The sequence below is a fragment of the Macaca nemestrina genome, chromosome 13 (genome assembly GCF_043159975.1).
Source record: "Macaca nemestrina isolate mMacNem1 chromosome 13, mMacNem.hap1, whole genome shotgun sequence".
Classification (NCBI taxonomy): domain Eukaryota; kingdom Metazoa; phylum Chordata; class Mammalia; order Primates; family Cercopithecidae; genus Macaca; species Macaca nemestrina.
The window spans coordinates 86595342-86604352 of NC_092137.1; the positions used below are offsets into that span (position 1 = coordinate 86595342).

Below are 9011 nucleotides of genomic sequence, written 5' to 3' on the forward strand. Positions count from 1 at the left end.
TTTGAAAGGCAATAGGTATACTGGTTAAGAGCAGAGGCTCCAGGTTCAAATCCATCCTGGCTTTACTATTTCGTAGCTGAGAGGCCTCGTGTAAGTTACTTAACCACTCTGTTCTTCAGTTTCCTTAGCTGTAAACTGAGGGTGGCAATAGCACTTGCCTCACAGGGTTGTTGTGAGTATTAAATGAACTTAGAACAGTGTCTGGCTTGCAATAGGTACACAGTGCATTATTCTTTTTCCCGAACTAGAGCTTCTTGTGTCTGTCCGGTCTTCATCAACAGATCTGTAGGAAGCACCTGCCAGACACTGCGTCCCACCCCTGACTTCAAGCTGCTCTAGCAGAGGTGGGAGAGACACAAGTGTCAACAGCCAAAGGGCAGTGACCCTATTACACAAGGTGGAGCAACAGGCTTCAGAGATCAGAGTAGCAAACTGCCTAGAGGAGATGGTACACAGAGCAATGACATTTTCTTCAGCTCTAGGAGAGTGAGTAATGATTTTCCAGGAGAGGCATGCTATTTACAAGCATGGAGTCCTCAGGGACTGGCGGTGCGTCATGGGCAGCAGGAGAGGTAGAGGAGAGCAAAGGGTATCTGGGGGCTGGGGAGGTGATGGTGAGATTAGACATGATTTTTACCTGCAGGGAGGGCTCATGCTGGTGTTTAAAATGTTCTGGCCAGCATCACAGGGAGGGTGGTTGGTGGGATTAGGGAGACTGTTGTTAGGTTGTTAGGTGCATGTTGTCTAGAAAGATATCATTCAGATCTCGTGCCTAGGCACCAGCGTCTCGTGAGAACTCAAATCGGCTGAATGTCCCAGGCTGAAGTGAGAAGAGGGAAGTTTCCACCCTGGTAAGGCAAAAGCTCTGGGCAATCTTTGGTCCAGAGACCAGTGTTCACGAGGTCTCTGCCTGACTGTTTACCTGTCGGGGGCAATGCCTTTAGAGGGCCTATAGGCTAAGTGAGGTCTGTGGCCTGCATGAGGGAAAGATCAAATCATGTGTCCCTGAGCTCTGGAACAATACTTGAGAGAGTTGGATGAAGCATGTGACCCTTCTGAAGAAACAGTCCACCCAAGAGATGGCCGCCACCATGCAGCTGATAAGGCTAGGGAGTCACCCTAATTGCGCAAGGGGGTGTGTACCCAAAGTTCACCTGATGCTGGAGAGATTTTTTCTAACCAGAGACTAGCTAATCTTGGACTATACAGCTGCTCTGCTCCCTAGGAAGAAATGTGTTTGTGAGAACCAAGAAATATGGGTGAGCAAGAACAGTCAGGTAGTTTTTAGACTCACAATGCACATTAGAGTAGTAAAAGTCCCAAGAACCCCTGCTATTTGGAAATAATCCCATGTAAAGTTGCTAAGTCAAGGGAAGAAAGGAAGGAGGAGAGAGGGAGGGAGAGAGGGAGGGAGGGAGGGAGAGAGGGAGGGAGGGAGGGAGGGAGGAAAAGGGAAGGGAGAGAAGGAGGCTTCATGCTCAGGAGCCCCCTTAAGTGAGCTGCCTCTCCTTATCGTCCTAACCACACCTGCAGCCTGAACTTGGTGAGGGAGCGTCCCTGTCTGCCCAGACCTGACAGCGTGTGCTGATGGCATAGCCTTTGCTACTCTCCATGGGCACACTTAGGTTCTGGCCACAGCCTTTCCCTTGCTGAATCTGCCATCCTGATCTGGTATTTTCTCTCTGGTTGGGTAACCTGACCCAGCCTCCAGAGTGCCCTTCCACATTGACTGGGGTCCATACCACACCCCCAGGTCCCCTACCTTCCTGTCACTCCAGTCATTCCTCTGGACATCAGTGACCAGTGATGTGCTTACAGAAGAGCCATAGTGGCATCTGTGGTCCTAGGTGGCTTAGACCTGGGGAAGCCCCTCTACAGGGTTGGCTGTGCAAATACAGCTCTTTATTGTGAGCAGCTTGTAGTTCCAATGTCTTTTGCTTCTTTCCAAAGCACCAAGCACAGAGCAGAGAATGAAGGAATTGTCTCATGAATGCCATTTGGAATGGCTGTGTTTGCCGCAGAGCACTACCATCCTTTTGCTAGAGTCTCTGCTTCATGTCTAGGGAGATCCCACAGTTGGGGATGGAGGGTGAGATGAAGCCATTTGAGGGTGGCTATTCGCTGATACCAGAGCTGATTGGGCCCCCGGGCAGGTGATGAGGAGCCAGGGAAGGGAAAGCAAGCACCATCTGCCTGCTTCCTTGCTTCCTCGTTCTCTTCCTGCCCTTTCACAGCCCCATGGACATCGCTTCTGAGTGGCCTCCCTCCTGCTCACAGACACCTCTGAGATTTCCTGGCTGACACATCGCATCTCCCTGTGGCCACAGCCAAGCAACACCAGATGTCTGCAGTAGCAGCAACACTTTGGATTCCTGCTGGAAAACCCTAAGACGAGCCTCTGTGAAATACCTGCTTCATTTTGGCTTCATTTTCATGCCTTGTTATCTGACCCATTTACTTCTTACCTCAGGGCACAGACCACGGCTGTGACACTCTGTAAAACCCTGTGGGATGGGGAAAAGTAAAAATGACACACCCCGGCCAGGCACACGCCTGTAATCCTAGCACTTTGGGAGGCCGAGGCGGGTGGATCACCTGAGGTCAGGAGTGCGAGACAAGCCTGGCCAACATGGTGAAACCCCGTCTCTACTAAAAATACAAAAATTAGCCAGGTGTGGTAGTGGGCACCTGTAATCCCAGCTACTCTGGAGGCTGAGACAGGAGAATCGCTTGAACCGCGGGGACAGAGGTTGCAGTGAGCTGAGATTGTGCCACTGCACTCCAGCCTGGCGAAAGAGTGAAACTCCATCTTGGCGGGGGGGTGGCAGGGGGACGGAAAAAAAAAGACACAGACGTCTCAGGGCATGGCTGCTTAGGAGGCTATGAGGCTCTTGCCGCAAGCTTTTCCCCACTTTTCATGGCTGCCCTCAGAGGATAGAATTGCCACAATTTTAAGGATAAAGAAACAGGCTTGGAGAGGCCAGAGGCTTGCGCAATACCACACAAACAGGGGTGCCTTTGTGTTTCTGGGTCAATGCTGTTTTTCACACAGACTGGACCTCGTGGGGGTCAGGAGCAGTGGGACCACCTCGTGCTCTCTCTGTGCTCATACCTTCTCATGATGTCGATCTCTCCTTGTCTCCCAGACAGAGCAACACGTGCTTGCCACCTTGATGGTGCAAATGTCACTCGATCTGAATTTGAGGTGAGGAAATTCAAGGCAACCACGGTACACGTTGTCCCCTGTTGGACCCAGGGAAGGACACTTGAGGCAGGAGCAGGCCTGCGGTGCTCTTGGCACAGGGCGAAATGGAGGAATAGGGTGGTGGTGGCGGGGTGCCCTAACCTGGTCTTGGGGCGTTTAAGGAGTTTCTGTTCTGAAGTGTTTCAATAGCCAGTGAGAATGAGCCATGAGAATAAAAATGTACAAGTAAACAGTTGTTCCACTTATACACAGTTAAGGACTTGTGGGAGGGGGGCAAGTTCCAGTTTTTCAACATAGTTTCTAATTGAAAGTGCTGTCGTAACCCTCATTATGACCACCAACTTAAATTTGAGATCTCCGTTTGCCCTAGAATAAACCCCTAGGTTTCAGACTTCCTGGAGCCACCATCCTTCATCTCTTCTGTTTACTTTTTTCTCTTCTGTTTAAATTGGAGGGTTGTTTCTGGCCTGCCCTTCCCCTTGCTGAGGTTCTGTACACAATGTCTGGCACACAGGTGTTTTTACCTGCACAGGCTCAAGACATTCTCACCGTCAGCCCATACATCGGTTTCTTCTCTCAGTCTTAGAGATAAAGAAACTGAAGTCTTAAGTGCTCAAGTAATTTGATCAAGTTCGCTTGGCTACAAGTGGTACCCACGGTGCTAGCCAATGTCTCACTGACATGTGTGGACACCACGCGGGCCCATGCATGGTCAGGGACCTTTCCTGGCTCTGCCCATAGTATCCTCATTTGTCTTGTTTGCTTATATTTTTCTTACAACTACCTCACAGCCTCAACCATGTCTTTAAAATTATTCAATTATTCATAGAGGTGGATTTACAAGTCTGGGTCTCCTTCGTCAGGGGTGGCCTTCTCCTCCTCCTCCTCCTCCTCCTCCTCCTCCTCCTCCTCCTCCTCCTCCTCCTCCTCCTCCTCCTCCTCTCTGGAGGTGGTTTCATCACAGACTGTAAAGGCTCTGTTAAAAACTAATCTCTTCCGTCTGCCTGAAGCAGTTCTCCCTCTGCACCAGTGACTCCTGCTATGGTAGACTGGGGTAGTTACAGGGTTTTTTTTGTTTTGTTTTGTTTGTTTTTGTTTTTGTTTTTCTGAGACAGAGTCTTGCTCTGTCACCCAGGCTAAAGTACAGTGGCACCATCTCAGCTCACTGCAGCCTCCGCCTTCTGGATTCAAGCAATTCTCCTGTCTCAGCCTCCTGAGTAGCTGGGATTATAGGCACATGTCACCACTCCCGGCTAATTTTTGTATTTTTAGTATAGATGGGGTTTCACCTTGTTGGTCAGGCTGGTCTCAAATTCCTGACCTCAAGTGCTCCACCTGCCTCAGCCTCCCAAAGTGCTGGGATTATAGGCGTGAGCCACTGCGCCCAGCCCTAATTACAGATTTTGTTTGGCTTTCCCATTTTCAGTCCCCTAGTAACAATGTTCTTCCTTTTTTTTTCCTTTAGGGAATTGTCTTTTCTCTTATCCTAATCCACATGGCTCAACTGTCAATCACAGTCTTCCTCTATCCCCTGGCAACAGAGGAGAGATGTGTGACTGAGGCCTGACCAGTCAGAAGATCTGATCCTTCTGGCCATTGTGATTGGTTCAGGGACAAGTTCATGGCCAAGTGATTACAATTTTACCCTCTCCAAGCGGTGACACAATGAATAGGCTACAGTGGTACCAATGTCAGTTTTCATTTGCCCAGTTATTCCCACAAGATAAATGTCTGGTTTGTAATTGCCGAGTTATACATATATACGCTTTAAATGTTGGTACATTTTGTAAGATCGCCCCACAGATAGGTTAGTGCAAATGTACACCATTCCAGCAATATGTGGGAGTCTGCTTTGCACACCCTAGCAACACCTGGTGTTGTCAGTCTTTAACATTTGCCAGTCTGATAAGTGGAGACAGCTGTTGAAACCTGTTCTCAATTCCGGGCCTCCCTTGGGTCATGTTCCCACATGCCTGTCCCTAATGTTGCCTCCCTGGGCCTTGCTTCTAAATCTCTTGCCTGCTTCTTTATCCAGCTTTATTGGACTGCTTATCACCTGGTGTCACTGTACTAGACTAGAAAGTGAGTCTTTATCATATACATATATGCCTTTTCTCTTGAAACTCCTGGCAGGTGCTAAGAATGGTTTTGGAATCTAATAATTATTTGTCAGATGAATGAATGGAAACTCCTCTGTGATTCTCACCCATTTCCTATCACTGAGTGGTACCATGTGGTTGGGTCAGTGCTAACCTGGGTAGATGAATGCCCAAGAACACCAGATTTCAAGAATCCCAATATTTTAATGGTTATATTGGATGCTTAACATGATAATGGAGCATGACTATCCCATTCCAGGAAATGACACTCCCCACGGGAAGTCCTTGGTTAACAAATCTTTAGTGATGGTCTGCCATGTCTCTAGTGTGGGGTCAAAGGACCCAGTCCCTGATCTCAAGTGACTAAACATCTGTGTGAGAGGCAAAACTAACAAAAGAAGGATTTTAAGTGGCATTTGTATCAGGTGGCATTTATGAAATGCAATCCTTTGGGAAAAATAGAACATATCTTGGACTGGAAACGCTTGAGAATGTTTTCTAAAAGAGGCAATTGTTAAGGGGATTTTTATGAGGATTAGTCAGGAGTTCTAGGCTCTGCCAGTTACATTTTGGGGGTCTGATATCATAGCTGGTGCGGTATGAAGCAATGTTATAAGCCTCTAATTTCCATGTCCCTCAAGTTGAGTTTTTAATCTTTTTAGTTGTTGGGTTTGGATACCGATGGTCCAAGAGGAATGTCCTGATTCCTAGTGTTTCGGGGACGAATGTCACAACTTGCTACAAGCTCACCAGGAGGCGAAACAAATATTTCTGAGTTAGGGGGAAGTGCTACAGTTGTGGGAATTGCTCTTAGGCTCCCCCAGGGTAGTAAAATTCCCAAGCTATTTCAAACCAATTTTTTTTCTTCTTTTTAGTGGTGTCAGGACCCCAAAAGGTCACAGTTGCTATTTAATAGAATAGAGCATTCTGGCCCTCTTAACAGGGAATTGTACTCAGACTTTGAAAGGTGGGTAGAAATTATATAAAGGAAGGGAAAAGAAAGTTCATTCCAGGCAGGGTGAATGAAGAAGAGCATTTCCATGAGACTTAATAGTTTATAAGGTCCCTTGACAAATATAATCTTTTTTATAATTCCAAGGAACCCTGAAGGTATTATTTATTACAATTATTAGCATTTCTGTTTTCATATGGAAAAACTGAGGCTCAGAGAGGTTAAACAACTTGTTCAAATTCTCTCAATTATTATTATTATTATTTTTTGAGACAGAGTTGAGACCTGTTGCCTAGCCTGGAGTGCAGTGGAATGATCATAACTCACTGCAGCCTTGACTTCCTGGGCTCAGGTGATCCTCCTACCTCAGTCTCCCAAGTGGCTGGGACTACAGGCACTCATCACCATGCCTAGCTAGTTTTTAGATTTTTTTTTTTTTGTAGAAAAAAAAAATTTAGATTTTTTTTGTAGTCTTGCTATGTTGCCCAGGTTGGTCTTGAACTGCTGGCCTCACACAATCCTCCTGCTTTGGCCTCCCAAAGGACTGGGATTACAGGTGTGAGCCACCATGTCTGTCCCCTCTCAACTATTAAGAGGCAGGGCCAGCAGGGCGTGGTGGCTCACACCTGTAATCCCAGCACTTTGGTAGGCTGAGGTAGGAGGATCATGACGTCAGGAGCTCGAGACCAGACTGGCCAACATGGTGAAACCCCGTCTCTACTAAAAATAAAAACATTAACTGGCCGTAGTGGTGCATGCCTGTAATCACAGCTCTTGGGAGGCTGAAGCAGGAGAATCGATTGAACCTGGGAGGTGGAGGTTGCAGTGAGCCAAGATCGTGCCACTGTACTCCAGCCTGGGTGACAGAGCGAGACTCCATCTCAAAAAAAAAAAAAAAAGGGAAAAAGAGGCAGAGCCTAGGCAACCATTGATTGGGGAGAAAAAAAAAAAAAAAGGCAGAGTCAAGCCTCAAATCCATGTCTCTGACAAGGGATGGTATCCAAAATATTTAACAACTAATATGGCACAAGTACAACACAGAGACTGGTTAGCGGCCCACCAAACCCATTTCCTCTTCTCCTTGGGTTGACAACTTTCCAGCCTCCTTACTGTTAGAAGTGCTACATGCCACTTTCAAGCCAGCCTCAAACTTTCTGGAAAGACATGTGTTGCAGTTGACAGAACGTAAGAGGGAAGGAACTTGGGCCCCAAGTCCCCTGTTAGAGGAGATCCACCCACAAATCAGGAATATCCATTTTAGACTTTATCTAAAAAACGAGCTGCTTTTATCCTTGAATCATGGTACATTTTCGTTATGGCAGCCAGCTTTACCATAACTAATACAGACCCCCACTATTAGAACCGAGGTCATCTGGTGCGCGGAAGCAGAGGCCTAGAGACCCTCGCAGTGCCTGCGCCACCCTAGGACAGCAGGTCCTGGAATAATGTCATTCAGTTCAATGTGGTTTCGTTCTAACACTGATGAGAAAAAAATCGATCCCCAGCCGAGCCACTGTCTGTGTGGAGCCTGCAGGTTCTCCTCATGTCTGCATGGGTTTTCCCTGGGTACTCCAGTTTCCTCCCACATCCCAGAGATGTGCACATTGAGTGAATTGAGGTGTCTACCTTGTCTCAGTCAAAGTGAGTGTGGATTGTGTGAAGGTGCCCTGAGATTGGCTGGCGTCCTATCCAGGGCGGGTCCCCACCGGGAGCTCTGAGCTGCTGGGATGGGCTCTGACCCACCCCCACCTTGAATGGAATAAGCTGGTAAATCATTATCTTCCTTGTTTTTATTAATCTTTTTAAAATGTATGTATAGCTCACATTTATTTCAATGGTTAATATTAGAAGTATTTTTGGTCTCTATTTAGAAGTTTAGTGACGTTTTTACGATCGGAAGTAGGCTGTAGGAACTTAACTTCTGTTTAACCAATTAGCCTCTGAGAAAATTGGTTTCTTTTTACATCGTTTTCCTTAGACATTAGGTGAGGACTTACTGTAATTGTTGGGGAAAGTACATTCTCAGGTACTTCCAATACCATGTAGTCTGAGGATAGTCCTTTGAGAATGAGCTGCAGTTGCTGGCTGTTAGGGGTGGGAGGAGGAGGACAAAAATAGTTTTTAAAAAGGATGGAGGTCCAAGCTGAGCACCAGCATTGTCCACCAATAGGACCAGACCGTGGAAGCCTTGAATGGCTAGAGAGGAGCTTGAGCTTAATACACCCCACACAGGGACCTCTAGCGGATCCCTGAGTTGGGGTGTTTGGGGATGAACATGAGGGAGCTCCATATCTCACGATCTGGTCACCCCAAGTGAGACAGCTTCCCCCCTTGCTCCCAAACACACACACTGAGTGTGTTCTATCTCTGAACTGTAACAACTTGCTTTCCTGTGAGCTCGTATGTCCATTCAGATCCCCTCACCTCTAAGTGGCATATTTTAATTTCAGGAACTGTCATGCTCTTCCCTAAGCTTTCCTGCCATCCCAATCAACCAGCTAACACCACAGGATCAAGTCTGATTTTCAATGTCTGTGACCCCAACTTCTGGCTGCACATGGAATATACATGGAAAATGGATTAATATTTGTTGACTGCTCACTATGTGCCAGACTTGGTGCAAAGCATTTAAAATAGTTCATTAGTCACCTTCTCCATAGTTCCTGTGATGTCCCCAAGGCTGTTCTAAAAGGAATCCTCCTGACCCCCTGACCATTCCTGAAGGGAGGCAAGGGGCCGGAAAGGCTTGGCAGTC

General features: G+C 47.2%; 1 long non-coding RNA gene across 1 annotated transcript; it reads left to right on the forward strand.

Annotated features, from left to right (window-relative positions):
- Positions 1–580: 580 nt before the first annotated feature.
- Positions 581–6649, forward strand: LOC139357921 (uncharacterized). Its single transcript, XR_011611964.1, has 3 exons — positions 581–851; positions 2235–3205; positions 4671–6649. It is a non-coding gene; the product is annotated as an uncharacterized lncRNA (long non-coding RNA).
- The last annotated feature ends 2362 nt before the right edge of the window (positions 6650–9011 follow it).